At 43.9% G+C, this 26,678-nt stretch overlaps 1 long non-coding RNA gene across 1 annotated transcript; it reads left to right on the top strand.

The window, feature by feature from the left end:
- The first annotated feature begins 1,106 nt into the window (after positions 1 to 1,106).
- On the top strand, positions 1,107 to 17,302 carry LOC121526359. The gene is made up of 4 exons (XR_005993313.1): positions 1,107 to 1,178; positions 1,396 to 1,474; positions 5,110 to 5,204; positions 17,174 to 17,302. It is a non-coding gene; the product is annotated as an uncharacterized LOC121526359 (long non-coding RNA).
- The last annotated feature ends 9,376 nt before the right edge of the window (positions 17,303 to 26,678 follow it).

Raw genomic sequence — 26,678 nt, 5'->3', positions numbered from 1 at the left:
AGCGGACGACCAAAAACCATGTCTCTGTCCCAGCTGTTAGCTGATTAGTGCAGGTATACACCCTCAAACCTGTTAAGACTATTATGAGTGGGGATGCTGACTAAGCATCCACACTATTGATATCCACGTCGGCCATTTTCTTTATTAAACTTCCTCCACACCGGCTATCTCCTCCTTCATACTTTGTCGTATCGACACCGTTCAAACTTCAAAAAATCCTGTTTCTCTGCCATTCGACTGCTATGACTTTTCTCATTTCTAACTTTTATAATTTTTAAAATATTTAACTTTGTTTAACAATGTTAAGCAGATGGCAAAATTTCACTAAATCTGCCCTTTTTTCCTCATAACTTTGGCACTCCTTGGTACGGTGTACATTTAGGACATCCTCAGGTCTCAGAATGAGGTATCAGTCATCAGGAAACCCTCTGTCATTTATCAGACCAAACAGACTCATTTGTCAAACTAAACGCCGTCACATGAGACGGCCTCAGGTTTCAAAATAAAAGTCATCAGGCAAAACGGCGTCAGATAAAACTGCTTCAGGCAAAACGGCCTCAGACTAAACTGCCTCAAAATTAAAGTAATCAGACAAAACGACATCAGAAAAAAACGACCCCAAATAAAACGGCCTCAGGCCGGAAAAACACGAAAGGTTATTTTATTTTGAAGAAAGCGGAAGTACACATGATGTCATCAATATTCGATAGCCGAAATATACAAAGCCCCCAGAAATAGTCTTTAGAAATAAAAGAACACCAATGCTTTCTGGGATTTTCTTCAAATTCTGCAGAAATATCTCCCTGTCTATAATCCAGATAGCTCAGATAGCAGGAAAAAGGTTTGGAAAACTTGAGATTGAGGGTTCAAGTCCCTCATGGCTCAGATATATAAAAAGTGAGTAAGTTTGTGTTTGGTAGGTTTCTTTGTTGTAACACTGCTTCTTGGTAATAAATCTTACACTGTTGGAAAGCCTATGTATTACTGTTACGTGTGGCTGGCTGCTGCGTGTTTCCTCTCTCCCTGCTCTCCCTGGTGTCTCTCCTCCCCTACCTGTGTGGCTGCAGCACACCTGTGTGTTGTTAGCGCTCAGGGTGGAGGAGGAGGAGTATTAGAGTAGCAGAGGAGAGCAGAGCCAGACACTGGCCACACTCACTCCTGGACAAAAACACACGGAGGTTAGTTTGGTTTGATTAATCTTCTCTATTCATTGATTATTAATTAATTCCATTACCAAGCGTTTTTCTTTTTCCTCATTCGTTTTTTCCCCCATGCATGTCCAGACTGCTGGGTTTTGTTATTTTAGTTAGGCTGTAGTCGTCGGTAGTCCTATTTTCTCGTTGTTTTCTTTTATTGATTAAATAATAATAATAATAATACATGAAACTTATATAGCGCTTTTCTGGACACTCAAAGATGCTTCACAAACAAAACAAAAGAACAAAGGAGCTCAAGAAAAAGCAAGTTTGAACAGGTGAGTTTTGAGTAGTGATTTGAAGTTTTGTATTGAGTTCCTGATGTTTTGTGGGACTGAGCTCCATAGGTTGGGGGCGGCTGCAGCGAAGGCTCGGCCCCCCAAGGTCCGGTGCTTTGTCCTGGTGGTGGGAGTGAGGAGGTTGGTGTTGGCTGATCTGAGGCGGTGAGTGGGGCAGTGCTGCTGAAGGAGATCGGTGAGATAGGGAGGGGCCAGGTTATGGAGGGACTGGTAGGTGATGAGGAGGACCTTGTATTGGATGCGGTATGGTATGGGGAGCCAGTGGAGTTGTTTGAGGATGGGGGTGACGTGGTCTCTGGAGAGGATGCAAGTGAGGAGGCGGGCGACAGGATGCTGGATATACTGCAGTTTTTGGAGATGGGTGGAGGGGAGACCATACAGGAGGCTGTTGCTGGAGGTGATGAATGCATGAATGAGGTAGTTTGTTTTTGGTTAGGTAGCTTTAGTTAGGGGTGGTGGCTGGTCCAATGGCCCATTGGACCAGCCACGTTAGCCACCCATGTTATGTTCTTTTTGGCCGGGGGCTGCAGCCCCTTTAAATTTCATTGATTTATTAATTTTCTGATTCATTAATGAATTACTGTTTAAGTAAAGGTTGGATTATTTTTCAAACTCAAACCCTTTGTTGGTGTCCGTCTATATGTTATGGTCTCTCCTGTACGAGCCTTATTTTCATGGTTGAAATAATTCATTTTTAAGAGGCTGTAACAATTACCCTTTTAAATGATGCCACATCTGTAAGGATCATGCATTTGTGGGATGAGCAGCAGAGCTGAGTATGTGGGTTGTGAAAAATGTGCCAGATCTTCTCTGTCAATGCCAAACAGCTGATTCTGCTGTTGACTCCTGTTTGGTGTTTGGTGGACTGGATGATTGAAGTTTGAAGAAACAAGACATACTGACAATTTTAACAATTTATTTATTTAACAAACAGGAGCCTCAGTAGTGTGTGGAAGAACCATACACAGCCACAACAGCCTGGCTCCTCCCCCTCATGCTGGTCACCAGCCTGGCTCCTCCCCCTCATGCTGGTCACCAGCCTGGCTCCTCCTCCTCATGCTGGTCACCAGCCTGGTCACACACTGCTGTGGGATGGCATCCCATTCAACCAGCATTAGTCTCCAGTCAGCCAATGTGGTTGTGTTGGTCACTCTGGCACCAACAGCACGCCCAAGCTGATCCCACAAGTGTTCACTGGGGTTAAAGGTCAGGACTGCTGGCAGGACATCCCATCCTCTCCACTCCCAGATTCTGGAGGTAGTCTCTGATAAACCCCGCTCTGGGGGGGGGGGGGGTGTTGTTATCTTGGAGGATAGAGTTCTTGCTGACAGGGAGGGAAAACAGTATTCTTGGGGTGTTGTCTTCTTGGGACGCCCACTTGGCGGCCTGTCTCTGACGTTCCCCGTTCTATGGAACTTGGTCTTCAGTTTGGAGATGGTGCTAGGGTTCACTCCAAACAATGCCGCAACTTGGTTTTGTGGAACACCAGCTTGAAGTTGCCCAACCCACGGGCCCTATCCAGACCATTAAAACGTGGCATGTCGATTCTTGAAGCAGACATCTACTGACCACTGTAGCCCCGCCCATGCTCACAGGTGCTGACAATCAGGCACCTGATTGGAGCACCTGGGGGTACCAGAAGCTCAAAACAAGAGTCAACAGCAACAGCAGAATCAGCTGTTTGGCATTGGCAGAGAAGATTTGGCACATTTTTCATGGGTGCAACCCAAATACTGAATTTGCACTGAGATGCTAGTATGCACTTTTTATCGGATCTGATCCTGTTGACTATGTATTTTATGTATTTTTATTTATTTTATCTATTATGCAATTGGTTGTTATTTGACCACCTCGGTATGAATGAGTTGATGTGCTAAATGGCCTGTATGTGTTGTCTGTGCAGCAGACCCCTCTGCCCAAGACAAATTTCTCCCAAGGGAGACCAATAAAGAAACTTTGACTTTGACTTTGATACTCAGCTCTGCTGCTCATCCCACAAATGCATGATCCTTACAAATGTGGCATCATTTAAAAGGGTAATAAACAGGCTTTACTACAGGATAAGATTTATTACCAAGAAGCATTGTTACAACAAAGAAATAATCTACCAAACACACATTTCTTTACTTTATGTTTAAAGTTTATATATATTCTGCTCCAAAGTTTGGGATCACTTGGAATTTTTCTTGTTTTCTGTGGAAAAACTCATGAAAAGAGTCTGAATAGGAAACACAACAAATGAAGAGGATATGCTGACATTGTCAGAGTTAGAAATAAGGATTTTGATGAAAAATGTTCTTTAAACTTTGCCTTCATAGAACAAAACACAGTTTGCAGCATTTGCAGCCGTGCAGACCTTCGGTATTCTAGCTGTCAGTTTTTAAGATCATCTGATGAGATCCCCCCCCCCCCATGATTCCTGGAGCATTCTTAGTCAGAAATCTGGCTGACTGCTTGTTCCTTAAATATTTGGACTTTATAGATCATACTTTGATTTTTTATGAATATTTCAATATGTGCTGTTTCAGTGATTGGGCCTGACAGGCCTGATCTGCTGTAAATCAATAATGCTACACTCAGATTGTCTGAAATTCAACTGAACAGTAACGGGGCCATAAAGACAGAAAGATTCGATTTCCATTCATGGATTTGTCACACCAGCCATTTGCCAAGAGAACCTGAATTTCCACGATGCCACTGAACGCATCACAGACACTGCCCTGTAAAATTTTGTCCATGTGTGCAACAGATTTTAAGCCTGGATGGTGAGACTGCATTTAGCCGAAGCACAGATGGCGTGACCGCAGTTTGTAAATGCATGTACCGTTTTCTCCTTCACAGATCGTTTTGCCTGTATGTTTATTGACAGCAGGTGTGTATCAATTGTGCATCAATTTAATGTGTTTGGATGTAAATAAGGGATCCAGGGTCTATGTATTTACATTAAAATAGAAGATGTTGGCTGAAAATGTTCTCCCACAAAACTATCATGTCTTTATATCATAGGATTACAATATTACATCAGTAAAGCAGGTATCCTCATTACTGCATGTTTAGATGGTGTGCAATTAAGGAGAAAGAGATTTTTTCACTAATAAAACATTCAATTAAAGAAGAAAATAAAAGCTATTTGGCAGAGAAAGAGATGAAACACATAAAGGTGCACAACAAATATTAACTGAAACTAAATTATTATGGTTTATGAGTAACCAGAGTGTCAGCAGTAGTAGCAGCAGTGGTCGTAGATTCAGTAGTGGTAATAATATTAATGAAGATGCAAAATATTGTAATGAGATTAGAGAAACAGAAATTCAGATTCAGCTTCAAACACTGATTTTTAAAAGAAGAGTAAAAGTAAAATGTAAAAAAAAAAGTAAAAAATTGAAAATGATAATTATCACATTTTCAGAAGCCATTTTTATGGTAAATAAAGTGCTCAAAGTGCATAAAAAAGGCTTTTTTAGACCCCAGACCTCCTATAGAAGTATGTGCACATTATTGTAGAAAGCTAAAATCACAAAAATTAATTTCTGTTTAATGGGATTGATAGTAGCTGACTGATGAACTTTTCACAGTTACAGTTTTGCTCTGAGTGTTTTTGCTCTCGCCTCTAGAGCCCTGAGGGGAATCTGAAACAGGAAGTGTCTGCTGAAGGGCCTAACCGTCTACCTTGGGGAAGACGTAGACAAACTGTTCAGAGAGTTTTCTGGTAAGTAGTTTTGCACTGATCAGTGAAGCTTTAGCTAATACGTTTATTTGAGTATTTCAACTTTAAAGCTCATACATGGTCTATAAAACTCCTCAGGCTTATGGAACATTCATGAACATTTGTCTGTGGAGTTCTCTGTTCTGGCCATTAATCAACAGTTGTTTTTACCACTACAGTCTTTGTGCTGGTTTATACTTAAACATTGTTGTGTAGCCACACTATATTGCCAAAAGTATTCACTCACCCATCCAAATGATGTAAATCAGGTGTTCCAGTCACTTCCATGTCCACAGGTGTATAAAATCATCACCTAGGCATGCAGACTGTTTCTACAAACATTAGTGAAAGAATGGCTCGCTCTCAGGAGCTCAGTGAATTCCAGCGTGGTACTGTGATAGGATGCCACCTGGGCAACAAGTCCAGTGGTGAAATTTCCTGGCTCCTAAATATTCCACAGTCAACTGTCAGTGGTATTAGAACAAAGTGGAAGCCACTGGGAACCACAGCAACTCAGCCACCAAGTGGTAGGCCACGTAAAATGACGGGGCGGGGTCAGAGGATGCTGAGGTCATAGTGCGCAGAGGTCGCCAACTTTCTGCAGAGTCAATGGCCACAGACCTCCAAACTTCATGTGGCCTTCAGATTAGCTCAAGAACAGTGGTAGAGAGCTTCATGGAATGGGTTTCCATGGTAACAGCTGCATCCAAGCCATACATCACCAAGGCCAATGCAAAGCGCCGGATGCAGTGGTGTAAAGCACGCCGCCACTGGACTCTAGAGCAGTGGAGATGCCTTCTCTGGAGCGACCAATCACGCTTCTCCATCTGGCAATCTGATGGACCAGTCTGGGTTTGGTGGTTGCCAGGAGAACGGTACTTGTCTGACTGCACTGTGCCAAGTGTAAAGTTTGGTGGAGGGGGGATTATGGTGTGGGCTTGTTCTTCAGGAGCTGGGCTTGGCCCCTTAGTTCCAGTCAAAGGAACTCTGAATGCTTCAGCATACCAAGAGATTCTGGACAATTCCATGCTCCCAACTTTGTGGGAACAGTTTGGGGATGGCCCCTTCCTGTTCCAACATGACTGTGCACCAGTGCACAAAGCAAGGTCCATAAAGACATGGAGGAGAGAGTTTGGGGTGGATCAATTTACTGGCCTGCACAGAGTCCTGACCTCAACCCCATAGAACACCTTTGGGATGAATTAGAGCAGAGACTGAGAGCCAGGCCTTCTGGTCCAACATCAGTGTGTGACCTCACAAATGTGCTTCTGGAAGAATGGTCAAAAATTCCCATAAACACACTCCTAAACCTTGTGGAAAGCCTTCCCAGAAGAGTTGAAACTGTTCTAGCTGCAAAGGGTGGACCCACGTCAGATTAAACCCTCTGGATTAAGAATGGGATGTCACTGAAGTTCATATGTGAGTCAAGGCAAGTGAGCGAATACTTTTGGCAAAATAGTGTGTGTGGCTGAAACGCATTAAGATTTATTACAATGTTAAATTTTGGTCCTTAGTGCAGGAGGAGCAGTGACAGCTTGAATGTAAAGTGGATTTTATGTCTAATTTGGCTGATTTTGAAATTAATGAAACTATGAAACATTATTTTATTATAAATTTTTTTTCCTGCAAAAAATGTCTGTGAAATCTATTCCTTCTCCCTCATTACAAATTCCAGAATCTAAATAATTATGCAATTTTTTTTTTCAAATAAAAGTTTTCAAGCTGGACACAAAAAGTCTCTTTCTTCACTGTTGAGTCCATTCTCAGCGTCTGTGCACTGGAGGCTCCATGTCTCTTCATCACACTTGTGTCAGTTGAATATTGGACCATGACTGGCTTCCAAACTATTAATGATTTGACAAATCCTGCTTGTAGGTCCACTCCTAAAAAATAGATTTTCAGTGAGCTCAGAGAAACTTTCCACTTCCAGCAGATCAGTGTGAAAACAGCCCTGTGTGTCAAACCCTGCACATACATCATTCTGCAGAGTGACACTCAAACAGGAACTAGAACAACAACATATTTGTGAGTGTAAAATCCTAGTGAATCTTAATTTAAGTATACAGGTGCTTCAGAGAGTCTTCAACCCTTTCACTATTCACTAACTTTTTGGTTTTATAGATTCAATCAAAAATAGATACAGCTTTTTCTCATCAATCCACACACACCACATCATAATGACAAAGTAATTATGCCTTTACAGCACTGATCATCAACGGGTGGCCCGGGGGCCATATCAGGCCCCCCAGAGGTTCCTGTCTGGCCCCCAGAAGATCATTAGACTCAGAAAAGGAGGAGAAGATGATGTTGTGGTTTTAAGAGTATCCCTTGGCTTTAAATGTCTGCAGCTATTAAAGCAATCCCACAAACAATTCATATTAAAATAACTTTAGAATGACTCAACATTTGATCTGTTTTACTGAAATTTACTGTCAAAATTAGTAGATATTTATAAAAGACTTAAGGTTGGCAGAAGTGCTGCAAAAATGAGCAGATAAAATGGTGGAAAGGGGTTGGAGAGCAGCACAGTAGGTGATACGTGGCAAAATGGGTTATGAAGCGGCACAAGAGGACAAAAATTAGCAGAAAATGTTGTAAAAAGAAGTTAAAATGTTGCAAAACTTGATAAGAGAGGAAAAGAGGGGCAAAAAGTATCAAAATTTAGTTACAAATGACAAAAAAGTGCAACATAGTGAGGAAAAGGGGACAAAAAAGTGGCAAAAATAGAAAAAGTGGCAAAAATGGATTAAAGAGTGACACGAAAGGGATAAAACATGCAGGAAAAGTGGTTTAAATGGGTTGAAGGATGGCAAAAAATAGGTTAAAGAGGCAAAGAGTATCAACAATTGGTTACAAATGACAAAATAATGCAAAAAGGTGAGGAAAAGGGGTTAAAAAGTAGCAAACATAGTGGAAAAGTGGCACAAACTGATTAAAGAGTGGTCCAAAGGGGATATATCCTGTGGTTTACTACTACTACAGTTTGCCCGTCCACCTCTGCTGTGAATGTGGCAGCAGGGAGATGGTTTGAGGCTCATTTCATACATCTGTCTGACCCCTGATGACTCACTGCTGTTCACCTGCTCCACACTGTACCTGCATCATTTACATCTGAATCTAGTCCCACCCTCAATTCTCATAGAGATCCATTCAAATGCAGAGCGGTTTTAGTGTCTGAGGGTCTCTGAGTACCAGTGCATCTCAAAAAATTAGAATATCATGAAAAAGGTCAGTGAGCCTCTAGATGGTCTCAGTCTGGGTCAGTAGGATCCACAATCATGGGGAAGACTGCAGACTGGACAGATGTCCAGAACACAGTCACTGACACCCTCCACAAGGAGGGTAGGGTCAAAGGTCATTGCTAAAGAAGCTGCTTGTTCAGAGTGCTGTATCCAATCAGATTCAGAGAAAGTTGAGTGGAAGGAAAAGGAGCAGCAGCATGAGGAAGAACCGCAGCAGAATCCATTCAAGACTTCACAAGGACTGGACTGAGGCTGGAGTCAGAGCCACTACAGACCAGTCCTAGACCTGGACTACAGACCAGTCCTAGACATGGACTACAGACCAGTCCTAGACCTGGACTACAGACCAGTCCTAGACATGGACTACAGACCAGTCCTAGACATGGACTACAGACCAGTCCTAGACCTGGACTACAGACCAGTCCTAGACATGGACTACAGACCAGTCCTAGACATGGACTACAGACCAGTCCTAGACCTGGACTACAGACCAGTCCTAGACATGGACTACAGACCAGTCCTAGACATGGACTACAGACCAGTCCTAGACCTGGACTACAGACCAGTCCTAGACATGGACTACAGACCAGTCCTAGACATGGACTACAGACCAGTCCTAGACCTGGACTACAGACCAGTCCTAGACATGGACTACAGACCAGTCCTAGACCTGGACTACAGACCAGTCCTAGACCTGGACAACAGACCAGTCCTAGACCTGGACTACAGACCAGTCCTAGACCTGGACTACAGACCAGTCCTAGACCTGGACTACAGACCAGTCCTAGACATGGACTACAGACCAGTCCTAGACCTGGACTACAGACCAATCCTAGGCCATGGACTACAGACCAGTCCTAGACCTGGACTACAGACCAGTCCTAGACATGGACTACAGACCAGTCCTAGACATGGACTACAGACCAGTCCTAGACCTGGACTACAGACCAGTCCTAGACATGGACAACAGACCAGTCCTAGACCTGGACTACAGACCAGTCCTAGACATGGACTACAGACCAGTCCTAGACATGGACTACAGACCAGTCCTAGACCTGGACTACAGACCAGTCCTAGACATGGACTACAGACCAGTCCTAGACATGGACTACAGACCAGTCCTAGACCTGGACTACAGACCAGTCCTAGACCTGGACTACAGACCAGTCCTAGACATGGACTACAGACCAGTCCTAGACCTGGACTACAGACCAGTCCTAGACATGGACTACAGACCAGTCCTAGACCTGGACTACAGACCAGTCCTAGACCTGGACAACAGACCAGTCCTAGACCTGGACTACAGACCAGTCCTAGACCTGGACTACAGACCAGTCCTAGACCTGGACTACAGACCAGTCCTAGACATGGACTACAGACCAGTCCTAGACCTGGACTACAGACCAGTCCTAGACATGGACTACAGACCAGTCCTAGACCTGGACTACAGACCAGTCCTAGACATGGACTACAGACCAGTCCTAGACATGGACTACAGACCAGTCCTAGACCTGGACTACAGACCAGTCCTAGACATGGACTACAGACCAGTCCTAGACATGGACTACAGACCAGTCCTAGACCTGGACTACAGACCAGTCCTAGACATGGACTACAGACCAGTCCTAGACATGGACTACAGACCAGTCCTAGACCTGGACTACAGACCAGTCCTAGACATGGACTACAGACCAGTCCTAGACATGGACTACAGACCAGTCCTAGACCTGGACTACAGACCAGTCCTAGACATGGACTACAGACCAGTCCTAGACCTGGACTACAGACCAGTCCTAGACCTGGACTACAGACCAGTCCTAGACCTGGACTACAGACCAGTCCTAGACCTGGACTACAGACCAGTCCTAGACCTGGACTACAGACCAGTCCTAGACATGGACTACAGACCAGTCCTAGACCTGGACTACAGACCAGTCCTAGACATGGACTACAGACCAGTCCTAGACCTGGACTACAGACCAGTCCTAGACATGGACTACAGACCAGTCCTAGACATGGACTACAGACCAGTCCTAGACCTGGACTACAGACCAGTCCTAGACATGGACAACAGACCAGTCCTAGACCTGGACTACAGACCAGTCCTAGACCTGGACAACAGACCAGTCCTAGACCTGGACTACAGACCAGTCCTAGACCTGGACTACAGACCAGTCCTAGACCTGGACTACAGACCAGTCCTAGACATGGACAACAGACCAGTCCTAGACCTGGACTACAGACCAGTCCTAGACCTGGACTACAGACCAGTCCTAGACCTGGACTACAGACCAGTCCTAGACATGGACAACAGACCAGTCCTAGACCTGGACTACAGACCAGTCCTAGACATGGACAACAGACCAGTCCTAGACCTGGACTACAGACCAGTCCTAGACATGGACAACAGACCAGTCCTAGACATGGACTACAGACCAGTCCTAGACATGGACAACAGACCAGTCCTAGACATGGACAACAGACCAGTCCTAGACCTGGACTACAGACCAGTCCTAGACCTGGACTACAGACCAGTCCTAGACCTGGACTACAGACCAGTCCTAGACATGGACTACAGACCAGTCCTAGACCTGGACTACAGACCAGTCCTAGACATGGACTACAGACCAGTCCTAGACATGGACAACAGACCAGTCCTAGACATGGACAACAGACCAGTCCTAGACCTGGACTACAGACCAGTCCTAGACCTGGACTACAGACCAGTCCTAGACATGGACTACAGACCAGTCCTAGACCTGGACTACAGACCAGTCCTAGACCTGGACTACAGACCAGTCCTAGACATGGACTACAGACCAGTCCTAGACCTGGACAACAGACCAATCCTAGACCTGGACTACAGACCAGTCCTAGACCTGGACTACAGACCAGTCCTTGACCTGGACTACAGACCAATCCGAGACATGGGCTACGGACCAATCCTAGACATGGACTACGGACCAATCCTAGACCTGGACTACAGACCAATCCTAGACATGGACTACAGACCAGTCCTAGACCTGGACAACAGACCAATCCTAGACATGGACTACAGACCAGTCCTAGACCTGGACTACAGACCAGTCCTAGACATGGACTACAGACCAGTCCTAGACCTGGACTACAGACCAGTCCTAGACCTGGACAACAGACCAGTCCTAGACCTGGACTACAGACCAGTCCTAGACCTGGACTACAGACCAGTCCTAGACCTGGACTACAGACCAGTCCTAGACCTGGACTACAGACCAGTCCTAGACATGGACTACAGACCAGTCCTAGACCTGGACTACAGACCAGTCCTAGACATGGACAACAGACCAGTCCTAGACCTGGACTACAGACCAGTCCTAGACATGGACAACAGACCAGTCCTAGACATGGACTACAGACCAGTCCTAGACCTGGACAACAGACCAGTCCTAGACCTGGACTACAGACCAGTCCTAGACCTGGACTACAGACCAGTCCTAGACCTGGACTACAGACCAGTCCTAGACCTGGACTACAGACCAGTCCTAGACATGGACTACAGACCAGTCCTAGACATGGACTACAGACCAGTCCTAGACCTGGACTACAGACCAGTCCTAGACATGGACTACAGACCAGTCCTAGACATGGACTACAGACCAGTCCTAGACCTGGACTACAGACCAGTCCTAGACATGGACTACAGACCAGTCCTAGACATGGACTACAGACCAGTCCTAGACCTGGACTACAGACCAGTCCTAGACATGGACTACAGACCAGTCCTAGACATGGACTACAGACCAGTCCTAGACCTGGACTACAGACCAGTCCTAGACATGGACTACAGACCAGTCCTAGACATGGACTACAGACCAGTCCTAGACCTGGACTACAGACCAGTCCTAGACATGGACAACAGACCAGTCCTAGACCTGGACTACAGACCAGTCCTAGACCTGGACAACAGACCAGTCCTAGACCTGGACTACAGACCAGTCCTAGACCTGGACTACAGACCAGTCCTAGACCTGGACTACAGACCAGTCCTAGACATGGACTACAGACCAGTCCTAGACCTGGACTACAGACCAGTCCTAGACATGGACTACAGACCAGTCCTAGACCTGGACTACAGACCAGTCCTAGACATGGACTACAGACCAGTCCTAGACATGGACTACAGACCAGTCCTAGACCTGGACTACAGACCAGTCCTAGACATGGACTACAGACCAGTCCTAGACCTGGACTACAGACCAGTCCTAGACCTGGACTACAGACCAGTCCTAGACCTGGACTACAGACCAGTCCTAGACCTGGACTACAGACCAGTCCTAGACCTGGACTACAGACCAGTCCTAGACATGGACAACAGACCAGTCCTAGACCTGGACTACAGACCAGTCCTAGACCTGGACTACAGACCAGTCCTAGACCTGGACTACAGACCAGTCCTAGACATGGACAACAGACCAGTCCTAGACCTGGACTACAGACCAGTCCTAGACATGGACAACAGACCAGTCCTAGACCTGGACTACAGACCAGTCCTAGACATGGACAACAGACCAGTCCTAGACATGGACTACAGACCAGTCCTAGACATGGACAACAGACCAGTCCTAGACATGGACAACAGACCAGTCCTAGACCTGGACTACAGACCAGTCCTAGACCTGGACTACAGACCAGTCCTAGACCTGGACTACAGACCAGTCCTAGACATGGACTACAGACCAGTCCTAGACCTGGACTACAGACCAGTCCTAGACATGGACTACAGACCAGTCCTAGACATGGACAACAGACCAGTCCTAGACATGGACAACAGACCAGTCCTAGACCTGGACTACAGACCAGTCCTAGACCTGGACTACAGACCAGTCCTAGACATGGACTACAGACCAGTCCTAGACCTGGACTACAGACCAGTCCTAGACCTGGACTACAGACCAGTCCTAGACCTGGACTACAGACCAGTCCTAGACCTGGACTACAGACCAATCCTAGACCTGGACTACAGACCAGTCCTAGACCTGGACTACAGACCAGTCCTAGACCTGGACTACAGACCAATCCTAGACATGGACTACAGACCAATCCTAGACATGGACTACAGACCAATCCTAGACCTGGACTACAGACCAATCCTAGACATGGACTACAGACCAGTCCTAGACATGGACTACAGACCAATCCTAGACATGGACTACAGACCAGTCCTAGACCTGGACTACAGACCAGTCCTAGACATGGACAACAGACCAGTCCTAGACCTGGACTACAGACCAGTCCTAGACCTGGACAACAGACCAGTCCTAGACCTGGACTACAGACCAGTCCTAGACCTGGACTACAGACCAGTCCTAGACCTGGACTACAGACCAGTCCTAGACCTGGACTACAGACCAGTCCTAGACATGGACAACAGACCAGTCCTAGACCTGGACTACAGACCAGTCCTAGACCTGGACTACAGACCAGTCCTAGACATGGACTACAGACCAGTCCTAGACCTGGACTACAGACCAGTCCTAGACATGGACAACAGACCAGTCCTAGACATGGACTACAGACCAGTCCTAGACCTGGACAACAGACCAGTCCTAGACCTGGACTACAGACCAGTCCTAGACCTGGACAACAGACCAGTCCTAGACCTGGACTACAGACCAGTCCTAGACCTGGACTACAGACCAGTCCTAGACCTGGACTACAGACCAGTCCTAGACATAGACTACAGACCAGTCCTAGACCTGGACTACAGACCAGTCCTAGACATGGACTACAGACCAGTCCTAGACATGGACAACAGACCAGTCCTAGACATGGACAACAGACCAGTCCTAGACCTGGACTACAGACCAGTCCTAGACCTGGACTACAGACCAGTCCTAGACCTGGACTACAGACCAGTCCTAGACATGGACTACAGACCAGTCCTAGACCTGGACTACAGACCAGTCCTAGACCTGGACTACAGACCAGTCCTAGACATGGACTACAGACCAGTCCTAGACCTGGACAACAGACCAATCCTAGACCTGGACTACAGACCAGTCCTAGACCTGGACTACAGACCAGTCCTTGACCTGGACTACAGACCAATCCGAGACATGGGCTACGGACCAATCCTAGACATGGACTACGGACCAATCCTAGACCTGGACTACAGACCAATCCGAGACATGGGCTACGGACCAATCCTAGACATAGACTACAGACCAGTCCTAGACCTGGACAACAGACCAATCCTAGACATGGACTACAGACCAGTCCCAGACCTGGACTACAGACCAGTCCTAGACCTGGACTACAGACCAGTCCTAGACCTGGACTACAGACCAGTCCTAGACCTGGACTACAGACCAGTCCTAGACCTGGACTACAGACCAGTCCTAGACCTGGACTACAGACCAGTCCTAGACATAGACTACAGACCAGTCCTAGACATAGACTACAGACCAGTCCTAGACCTGGACTACAGACCAGTCCTAGACCTGGACTACAGACCAGTCCTAGACCTGGACTACAGACCAGTCCTAGACCTGGACTACAGACCAGTCCTAGACATGGACTATAAATGTGGCATTCCTTGTGTCAATGCACTCCTGAACCAAGAGTCTTACCTGGGCTGTGTAGAAAAAGAACTGGACTCTTGTGGTCTCAGTGGTCCAAAGTCCTCTTTTCAAATGAAAGTACATTTTGTAAATCATTTGTAAATCCAGGTCCCAGAGTCTGGAGGAAGAGAGGAGAGGACCAGAATCCACGTTGCTTGAAGTCCAGTATGAAGTTTCCACAGTGATGATCTGGGCTGCCATGGCATCTGCTGGTGTTGGTCCACTGTGTATTATCGGGTCAAAGGTCAGTGCAGCCATCTACCAGGACATTTCAGAGACCTTCATGCTTCCTTCTGCTGACCAGCACCATGGAGATGCTGATTTGTTTTCCAGCAGGACTTGGCACCTGCCCACACTGCCAAAGGTACCAAAAGCTGCTTCAGTGACCATGGAGTTACTGTGACTCTGAGCTGAACCCCATAGAGGATCTATGGAAGATGAGAGACACCAGACCCAACAATGCAGACGACCTGAAGGCCGCTATCAAAGCAACCTGGGCTTCATTACACCTGAGCAGTGCCACAGGCTGATCGCCTCCATGCCACGCCGCACTGATGCAGTAATTCATGCAGAAGGAGGCCCAACCAAGTACTGATGCATAGAAATGAACAACAGCCTGACATTTCTGTCTAAATAACCTTTTTTAAATTGATCTTCTGTAATATTTTCATTTTCTGAGACACTGAATTTTGGGTTTTCTTATCTGTGAGCCATAATCATCAACATTTCAAGAATTAAAGGCTTGAAATATTTCCCTCTGTGTGATGAGTCTATGTAATATATGGGTTTACCTTTCAGAAACAAGTGACATAAAATATTGAACTTTTTCATGGTATTCTAAATTTTTGAGATGCACTAGTATAAGACATAAAAGCTGTTTTTACACAGAGATTCCACAATAAAGGTGAAAAGGAATCCCCGTCTCTGTTCCGCAACGAGCAATTCACACAAAGGTGTAACAGAGCCGTGCACGCCCGAGGCTACACACACACCCCGGCATGCTGTAATCAGATGGCAGCCATTGCTTGAGCTGCTGCTTTCAATAAAACTCAAAATTCTGGATTTCTTGGTTCAAAACTTTGTATTTTCTAAATGAAATATGGGGAAAATAACATGAACATGCATTTTGATTGATTAGATCCAATAGACTTTTTCCCTCCATGTTTCTGAGTTGCAGGTCCGACTTTAAGCAGCGTCACAGCGCACTATTCACGTCGGAAACTTCAGAGTACCGAGCTCCTTTGAACACATCTCTGCTGTGAGCAGAGATGTCTGCTCTCTCCTCTCCCGTACAGAGTGTGATCAGCTCTCTAACCTCAGTCTCTCCAGTTAATCCACGTTATCCATTAAATGCCGCTCGATTAAACTGCGCTGGTTTTTAAATCTCCTGTTTATGGAGACAGCGGCACACTCGCGGTTGCAGGATGCCGTGACGTCCTTTCACACTTGTTGCAGAAAAGTCTGTTACAGCTCTGATTATACCTCTCGATCCGGATCAGAGGTGGGGCGAGATCGACACGGAAAAGAGAGGCGGTGTGAAAGTAGCTAAAGAGTCTGGTGATGTTGATGGGTGAGGCGAGACCCAAGAGAAATTACTGCCAAACATGCTTCAACAGCGTACTGAGTACAGGCTGTGAAAACTCATGCCAATGTGATACTTCAGTTTTTTATTTCTAATAAATCTGCAAAAAATTCTAAAAACCTGATTTTTGCTTTGTCATTATGATGTGTTGTGAGTAGACTGATGAGAAAAAAGATGAATTTTATCCATTTTAAATTGAATCTACAACACAACAAAGTATGGAAAAAACTAAGGGGTCTGACGGCACCGTGAAGCCACTGTTTACTATTTTATTGTTCTATTTAATCGTCTTTGTCACAGCAGATGTTAACTTTCTGGAATACTTGTACCAGTTTCTTGTAGCTGCCAAATGTTTGCTATGAAGAAAATATTCTAGGAATCCACAGTTAACCATCGGCTGGACCATGCACGTCACCAGATTTTCACATTATTAGAGCCCCAGATTTAGTTTTTTAAATTTTAGATTTGATTGGGAGAAATGTTTGTGTGGATATTTTTTTATATTTATATTCTGAATCACTCTCTAATGAATGTCTTGTCTTTTATCAGGTTGGAAGGATGAAGCAGAACAAGAGCTCGTCTGGCTGCAGAATTATTCTAATTCATGATTTCTGCTTTGAGTCCATGAAGGTGGGGCATATTTTTAAAAAGATATCATAATAAACAAGGCCCTCTGAATACAAATTTCCTGTCTTTATTGATTATAAGTTAACTAAGCACTGACTGTAAATGTCAGCGCTTGTCCTGATGATGCTGGCCGCAGAGAATCTGCTCACATTGGGTTGGACTCTTTGTCCTGCTTCTCTCTTTGCCATCCCACGAACAAGGACGTGGTGAACGATAGTTCCCCGAATTTCATCAGGGATGATTGCTCTTGGTCTTCCTCCTCCACCTCTCATACGAACTCCTCTGCCTCCCTGTGTGTTTCTGTTGTAGATGGAAGCACCTGTGCACCTGTGCACTGTGAGCTGACTTTTATCCTGCCCGGTTGGTCTGATCACATCATTAGAAACGTGTGTGTTCAATTTTGAGTTGTGTGTAAAAGATGACAGTTGTGTTGGAGTTGTGTTCACATTTTGCTGCCAGTGTTTACAATTTTGCACCACAAGTGTGTGTCAGTGTGAAATGTGTTTAGTGGCTGAGAACGTGTTTAAGGTTTTGTAAAAAAGAGCAAATGAGTTTTGCGAATTGAGTCTAAGTACCTGAACAGTGTTTAAGTTTGGTGAAAGAGTGTTTGATTGGAAAAATGAGTTTAGGCCACTGAGAATCTGGTTCAGAGAAATGGGTTTAGTGTTTTAGCGAGTGTGAAAAACTGAAAAAAAAACTGCATGTAACAAAATTACGTAATTTTTTTAAAAAGTTATTCCAAAGTAAAAATTTAAGTTGTAACAAAGTAAATATTTGTGAATGGTCTTCATATTAAGTGATCTTTTTAATTTAAGTGAATGTAATTTTTTTCTTTGCTAAATACAATTTTTTGATTTATATTAAATCAAAATTTTAACTTTCTACCAAATCATTAATATAAACTAATACATTTAGGTGTAACAAATTACATCAATATTTTTTAAGCTAGTCCAAAGACAGATTTTTTTCAGTGTGGATCTCTTTGGTCTAATTTAGCTGAGAGCTAATCTGACTTGTATGCTCCCATTAAAAGATATTATATCATTAATTGCCTCATTTTTCAATTAGATGGACAAACAGCATTCAAATGTAAGATTCTAGCTTATTAGGTTGATATTTATGCGTCCAGTGTGTAATATAGGAGAAATCAAATCCTCTTATTATTGGATATTTAGGAACCTTGTTGCTGTGCAACCTGAAAAGGCATGGCTGTGTGACTGGAATTTTCCCGACACTCCGACAAATCTCCTGAAGCAGCTTCGTTAAACTCTCAGCGGCCACGGTTACACGATGGTTTTTAATTTGGAATTAATTATTCAGAATTAAATCATTTGGATTAAAGCATTCTTCTTGGTGTTTACATGGAAATAGTAATTCCGAATTGAGGTTTACATGGAAAACACGTTTAATCACCTTTACTCAATGGGCTCTATGCACGCCAGGGGGTGGCGTATTTCGGTGGGAAATAAGGCCGCTTCACAACTTCCACCCAACGATATGTGCCAAACCCTAAATCTAAACCCTCCTACACTGCCTTAATTTGTCCGTTTCACTGTTTTTTTGTTTCGATTGTTGTGTTTACTCTACCATCATTGCTTGGCATCCAAACATGCTAAAATGACGTCTAAAAACAGGTTAAAGCACCTCTGGACATCGTTGCCGGTGCTGAAATGAACATCTTCAGCTAAATTTAACTCGCCATTGACAGTCAGCTCAGGTAACTCATGCAAACAGCGAGTAAATCGCAACGAATTTGCCATCAAACGCCATTCTCTTCTCCCGACTGGAAGTGTGGGAGTGGTCTAATGCCAAATGCAGAAGCAGTTCATGCATAGAGCCCAATCCGCTTAAGGTCTGGGGTTGGGAAGGGTTCTGATTGGACAAGGGTTGGACGTGATGTATTTACGTCTACCGGAAGAAAACAAACTCCAATTCCTGCTTCTTTTCTTTTCAGCTACAACATGGAAAACCACATAATAAGTACATAATAAGTATGTCTGCATTTTTATGCTTCCGTCCATCCGCTCTTTTCATTATATCCACATCTTCTAAGGCTCTCGTTAAATAACAAGTCTCAGCTCGAGTCCAACGCTTGCTTCAGGCGGCTGTCCAGGAATATGTGCCCACCGGCGTGTAATATGTGCGTCATCGCGACAGGACAAGGGAGCGAGCGAGCGCAGAACGACCGGAATTAATTTAAAGCGGAATGAACGTCTACATGATCGAGGAATTACTCAAATCAGATTTAAAACCAGAATAAACCAGCCACTTACTTTGGATTTAAGTTTAATTCAGAACAGTCATTTTCATTCAGAATTAGGTGTTTACAAGGTCATTTTTAATCTTTCTACAGAGGATTTAATTTTTATTCTGAATTAATGCTGTCATGTAAACGTAGCCAGTATGACACATGATCGTTGCTCTGGTGAAGCTACTGTTGTTTTTGTCAGAGAACCAGAAGGTAAATGCATGAGCATCCTGCTGTTTCCATCACATCTGCTCCTGCAGACGGTCAGTTAGCAGTGCAGCATCTGCAGAAGAAACACGTCTCATACACTATCAGTGGTATTAAATCATTTTAGGTAACATCATAGCAATGAACACGTGTCAAAAATAGCATGCTATTAACCTCTCTCTGAATTCATGGCAGCACTAATTGGTGTAGTTATCAGAGTGAATATATTTTCTGTGCAGGCCACAGAGCAGCGTTCATCAGCCAGAGATAATCAGTTTAAACAGTCTGCATAAAAATGGGCAGAATAGAGCTGACGTTTTAGTCCTCTGTGGTTTGGTTGAATATTGGGCTTCTTGTACTTTCTTTTAAAAACAAAAAGTTAAACGGATATATTATTACTGTAGAAATGAAAGCACAGAGAGCAGCTGTTCATCTGATACTGTGTGACTCTTAGACTAACCGTGATCCACCAGAGGGAGCTTTAAGCACAGAGACGTCCATCCAGGACTCTCCAGTGAGACTAAAAGTGTGTCACTGTCTTGTTCTTCATGGAGCTGTGTAGGAAAACCTGCCTGCTTCATATTAACATTCCTCTAAACCAAAATTGATGCTGAAATATTGTTTTGGTACTCCAAGGAACGAGAAGATGTAATCACATGATAAATATTCAAATATGTTTTGGAAAAGGCAGAAAAAAATCTTTAGATAAATTAGAGGCAATTCAAACAAAAGTTAATCTGCAGAATTTAGACTGCCATGATCTGCTACCCTTCTGCTCATATTAATTGCACAACCTACTAATTATTATGACTGATTATGTATATTGTGTGACTTATGATTTCTCTGATCTCATTAAGAACCTATCAGCTTCAGAGATAACAAGAGAGCTCTCCCCAATTAACACCAGGGGGTGCAATTATATAAGAGACTCCAGTTATGAAAGCCTTGTATGGAAAACTTCAAGTATTTACTTTGCAGATTATACAGAGACACCACGAGCAAAATATAATTTGGATTTAATCAGGCCACAAAACCTGCTTGGAGCTAAAAGATTCCTTATCTGCGTGATGACATATTTTATTAATTTTGTACACGGGCTAATTAGAGTATGAGGCTCGGCATTAATTCATTGTTGTGACACATTGTGCTATCTGGTTTGTGATGTCCTAAATAGGTTCCAAACAGGCAAATGCTGGATCTAGTTATTTTAAAGCATAAATGACACACAGCTGAAATCTGCACGTTGAGCTTTCTACTGGTCTGTGTGAAACCCCATGACATCAGTGCAGCCTATGCATGCATTGAAAAGTGTGTGCATGTGTGGGTGTGGACATCCCAGTGAGATGGGTTTATGACGGAGCCATCACACATGGCTAATCATGTGGAACAGTGGGCACAGAGGCGTGGAATGGAGACTGGAGGAATGGGATCAGGCCTCGAAAATTTCATCTTGCTTAATATGGATGCTGTGTTTGAAATATGTAAATTAACACGCAGTCTCCCGTCAACTCCTCAACAAACAGATGTCAGAGAACAGACTGCTAATCGTATTATCCCCATGGCTCTTTTATGTGCATTTATTCAGAGCATTCTTTTACTTGTTTAACACATTTTAGTGACATTCTTGTCAAATCTTTTGTGTGCATCCTTGAAACCGAGATAAAGTCGCCTCTGCTTCTCTAACCAGGGTTGCCACGGATACTCCATCCTGGCAGTTCAATAGATTGTCAACATAAGGGAACTTTTCAGAGGGAAGAGATGAATGCCAGTCAATAGGTGCCTGACAGGTCAGTAGATACCACTGACCTTGTTGCTGCAGACTTGAGTGTCACATTGAAAGGCTGGAGACCAAGAGGAGGAGAAAGGAGCAGAAGAAGCCCCTTCCCTTTAACACGGCAGCCTCAGAAACGTACAAGACAGCAGATCAAGATGGGCTCAGCTTAGACAGCATCAGAGGTATCAGCCCGTAGAGGCCGGCAGCAGTTCTGTAGGTTCAGACAAATAAAGCTGTAAAACCCAGTTTTTATCATCGTCGTCTTTTATCCAAGGTCAAGTCCTTTTCTCTTTTAATGACTTTGAGAAGGTTATGCATGCTTTATCACAACTGGTCTAGATATTGTAATGCACTTTATTTTGGTGCCAGTCAAACCGCTCTTAATTGTTTACAGCTTGTTCAAAATGCCGCAGCTCCTGTTTTAACTGGTCGACGCAAATTTGACCACATCTCCCCCATTTTAGCATCTCTTCACTGGCTTCCTGTGCGTTTTAGATTGATTTTAAAATTTTGTTGTTAACTTTTAAGTCTCTTAACGGGCCGGCTCCTCCCTGTCTTTCTGACCTTTTAAAACCCCGTATTTTATCTCGGACTCTCAGATCCTCTGATCCGTGTCTTCTGACTGTCCCAAGGTCAAGGTTGAAGCTCAGGGGCGACCGAGCCTTCTCAGTAGCTGCACGCTCTTCCTCTTCATGTCCGACTGTCCCCCTCTCTGCCTGTCTTTAAATCAAACTTAAAAACGCTCTTTTACTCCCTGGCTTTCAGCTCTGCTTGGTTATAGTCTACTATAATATTAATGATTAACGCTGCTCTGTTATAATAGAGCAGTGTTTATCATTAATATTATTATTATAAAGGTGTTAGGGTAACTCTTCATCATAATAAGTTCAGTGGTTATTTATTCTGAATAAATATAGCTGTGAAGCAGTAATGTTCTTGGATTCAATGAAGCTGTTCTAGTTATTATTTTAGAAAAAAGAATGATGTTAAAAGATGAAGCAATGGTCACTGTAATACTGGCATTAGTCAGGAAAATGGTGGTAAAAAGAAAGATGCATAAATATTACTGCTAATGATAATAATCATAACGATAGTACTACTACTAATAAAATAATAATAATATTCTAGTTGACTCCGCCCACTCCTGTCGCCTGGAGCGGGCCAAGACAACAAAAACATGCTTCATAAAAGGTGCACGTGTGCCCCACACATGCAAACATCAGTAAAATCATCCATACAGACAGAACCGTAGTCTCACATCCATAAAGCAGGAGTAATATATCACTGATGCAGCACACATGCGCTGTACAGCACAGAGAGATTATTGTTGTTTTCCTATTCAGCAAATAAAATAATGAGCTGTAATTTTCCGTCAGTATTGCCCACTCCTACCTGAGTTTAAAGGTCTTTATAAATGTATGTGTGCTCTCACATGCTCTTGTAGTTGAAGCTCTAATGAAAACACTATTTTCCACGCTAATATTTGACATTTATCATTTCTTTCCCTGCAGGTCTTCAGAGACGTGGCGTTTTTGACGGGAGCTGAGGAAAGTGTAGGGAAACACCAGACTAAACACCAGTGGCAGGGTTACCGTCGCCACATTAAGATTATCGATCCATTTCCTGCGTAGAGCGAGGCAACTTGCTGAGTCGTGAGACTTGCTGGGAATAGTAAATCCATTTCATTGCAGTTATAGTGGTGTACTGTATAATCACTGCATTGTCATCACTTTGTAATGCAACTGAGGCTTTGTTTGGAAAGCTCTTCTGCTTTGACCCTTCCACACAAACATTTCCAGACTTTTCCTTTACTGCTGAACACTCAACCTCTGAGGGCTAAACCAGAAACAACTGTAGGATCAGTGTTTCCCCCTGGGCTCTCAGTCACCATGCTGCAAATCCACACCGGCTCAGAGAGCACCGTTATATAAGACACCATTATAAGTTTCTGCTGGTGAAGTCAGATGTTACTGAGTAATCCGTTACAGTACTCAGATTACTTTTGTGGCTGCACTGAGTACCTTAACAAGCTAGTTCTGGTAATCTTTAAGCCCATTACGTTTTCATCAAAGTTATATATAGTTGGAAAAATGCTTTAACCTTTTCCCCCAAAAAATAGCAGAAGAAAGAAAGAAAACGCCTGAAGCTGGCTGAAGCAGAGAAAACTGCAGCAGATGGGCTTTACTCTGTGGAAATATCTTTACAAACAGAAGTTTAAGCTGAGGAACAGCTACGTCTGTCGGCCGGAGCCCGCTGAACTTGGCAGTTGTTGGTAAATGGTCGACCTTTAACTCTGCACATGATCGTCGGTATTCCCTGAATGTTTACAAGTGTCCTGAATATGAAAATGTTATAAATGTTTAAAAAGAAATCCAGAGTTAGAAAATCAGCACGTCCACCTTTGAGCTGCGCCACAATATTCCCGCCATTTTAAATATATATTTCTATTTTAAAATACGTGGTTGGAGTATGGATTCTGAAATGAACGGTTCATGTTGGGCGTAGTGATGTGTGACCCCACTGAGGTAAACTCAGGCTGGTATCACCCATACTTGCCGTGAATGCTTCATCTTATCTAGAGTCAACTCTGCATGCACGCTACAAGAATTACGTTTTCATACACTTGCCATTTCATATAAAAAACTATGTGACTCATTGGAATTGCCAGTAAAATACATAATTTAATGAAAATAAATGTCACAATAATTGCATAGGTTTGTCACTACCTACATTTTAAAATATTCAATAACCATCAGAAGAAATGAGACCGACTAAAATAATACAACAGAAATATTTCATAGATACGTTATTATCTGTCTTATTAATAAAATGTTTTTCAGTTGTATCTTTGTTTTATATTTTTTTCGCCCACAATGGCTGTTGTATTTCAAGTATTCTGTATATTTTAGTAACACCTAGCCTTTGTAATCCACTTAAATGTTACCTGACTGAATCTAGGCCGACTGAATGGATGTGAGTCGATCTCAGGGACAGAGATTTTTACTCCAAGCTGAACTCATGCAGCTGTTTATTGTGGCATTTATTTATCTTATTACTGATTTAATAACCATATTTATTAATGAACATTTGAATAGAACAGGCATCCGTAGTTAAGCATGCAGGGACCTGCTGTTGTTTGATCATTAAAACAAAAACCTAAGTCTAGTAGACAGACGTGTGTCACCTTCCCCAAATTCAGGGGCAGTGCTTCACATCGCCAACAGCTCCTTAAGCCGGATTTATGCTTCTGCGTCACGTTGAGGCTGTACCTACGCCGTCGACACGATGCCGTCGTTGACCATTCAAAGCTCTGCGCCACTCTGTAATTCACCGATATTTCAGTATCGAGCTGCACATCACTAGCTGGAAGTGTTTCTGTGCCTTTTTTCTGTGCATGCATGAGAGAATGTCTTTCTTGAAAACAACTTTTTTGACAATACCCCTACGGTGATTTATTTTCTACAGGCCCTTCTCTCAGATTATCCTGCTGCTATTCTGTAAACCCAGCACATTTTTATAGGTTTATTAAAAGGAACCCTGCAGGATCAGACCAGTTCAGCTTGTCAGATAGTTTAGTATACAGATATAGAGATACAAAAACCTAAGATATCTGCATTTTGACTAAATTTGAGTTTATAAACTCACCAGGAGGCCGCCATGTCGTTGGCGGTGCTGGTGGTGTGGCGCTCCTCGTCGTTCCTCTGCTGTAACCTGTTTCAGACTGGCAGTCAGTGTTAGGGCTGATCTCAGATGCTGCACGTCTCGCACAAGGAGAATTTTAAAATCTCAGGTCTCTTCTATTTTATATTTGCACCATGTTTCTTGTGTTTCAAATACATGGGCCAGATGTGGCCATCGAACAGGCCGGGTGGATCTGGCACCGTGTAGTTCCTAGAGCCTGTCCATCTAGACAGGAAAATGATAAATACAGAGCCATATTTACCTTCTTGTAGCAAATATTTACGTCCACCTTGGAAGAAAATGTTTGAAATCAGTTTCCTGATGAACCAGATGAAGGCCACGAGCTAAAATGCGTCTGTTTAATAAAGTTGTTCCCCAAACCTCGACTCTTTATGAAGCTCTCTGTTTCCACACGGTTCAGGTAAAGGTAAACACAGAACAGAAGCACTTCCAGTTTGCACCTTTCAAAGTAAAAGTCCACTTTAGCATTTCTTTGGAGAAACTCCTTTTGTATGTACATAAAACTTTTATTTTGAAAAGCTCCCGTCATGCTTCCTCTATAGACTGGATCCAGTCACTTGTAGGAGGTTTATTGAGGTAAAACGTAGGAGGAACGTCCGAGCTTTAATGGCAGGGAGACCAAACCAACACAGCAAACTCATGTCAGCAACAGCTGCAGGCAGAAACACGGTTACTGCATAGGAACGGCGAGGAGCGCTGCAGAACTGTGATGTCACACTACCAGAGTGGACCAAAACATGGCGGCTTCCTGCTGAGTTTATGAGCTCTAGTTTACTTAAAATGCAGATATCTAGTGAGTTTTTTAGTTCAATATACATTTGAGAGATACAAATATCTGTCCAACTAGATGAACTGGACTGATCATGCTGGGTTCCTTTACATCTCCGTACTGTAGCTCCATGATTGTTGTCTGTTCAGTGATCGTACACGTTCTGTGAATCCTGATGGTCTTAATTGCTGGTGTTCATTTTATGTGCAGAGACAGGTTTGTGACTGGTAGAGGAGGACTAGGGTGGATGAGGCCTGGCTGGACTGGTAGTTTTTGATAGAGAGCTGGTGTGGAGCGAACGAGGAGCACTGGAGCTCCAGTAGGTGTGGCGCAGTCACAGCTGACAGTGACCATTTATATTTAACAAATGCACGGTTTCCCAGCCACTACTGGCTCATCCTTGAAGCACACATCCTGTCAGGATGCTACAATGCATCCAGACCAAGTGCCCTGGTCTGTACGTTTGTGGCCAATTTTAGCTGAAAATTCTGCCCCATTTGACCTAACTGTTAAAACCTAAATGAGCCAGTATCTAAAGCAGTGGTTCTGATGGTGTGGCAGGGCACACCGGACCGTGAGACCAGTCTAGGTGTGCCCTGGGGATCTGGCTGGACCCCTGATAAACCCAGAGAATGGCCCCTCCCCAGTAGTGATTTATTGATGAGTGTGTGTGTTGGATCAGTAGCATTGGTGCTAGCATCCTGGCTAACAGTTAGCTCATTTGGCA

Source organism: Cheilinus undulatus, linkage group 2 (assembly GCF_018320785.1).
Source record: "Cheilinus undulatus linkage group 2, ASM1832078v1, whole genome shotgun sequence".
Taxonomy (NCBI): Eukaryota; Metazoa; Chordata; class Actinopteri; order Labriformes; family Labridae; genus Cheilinus; species Cheilinus undulatus.
Note: the sequence above shows the minus strand (reverse complement) of the source record. Positions and strands in the feature narration are given on the sequence as shown.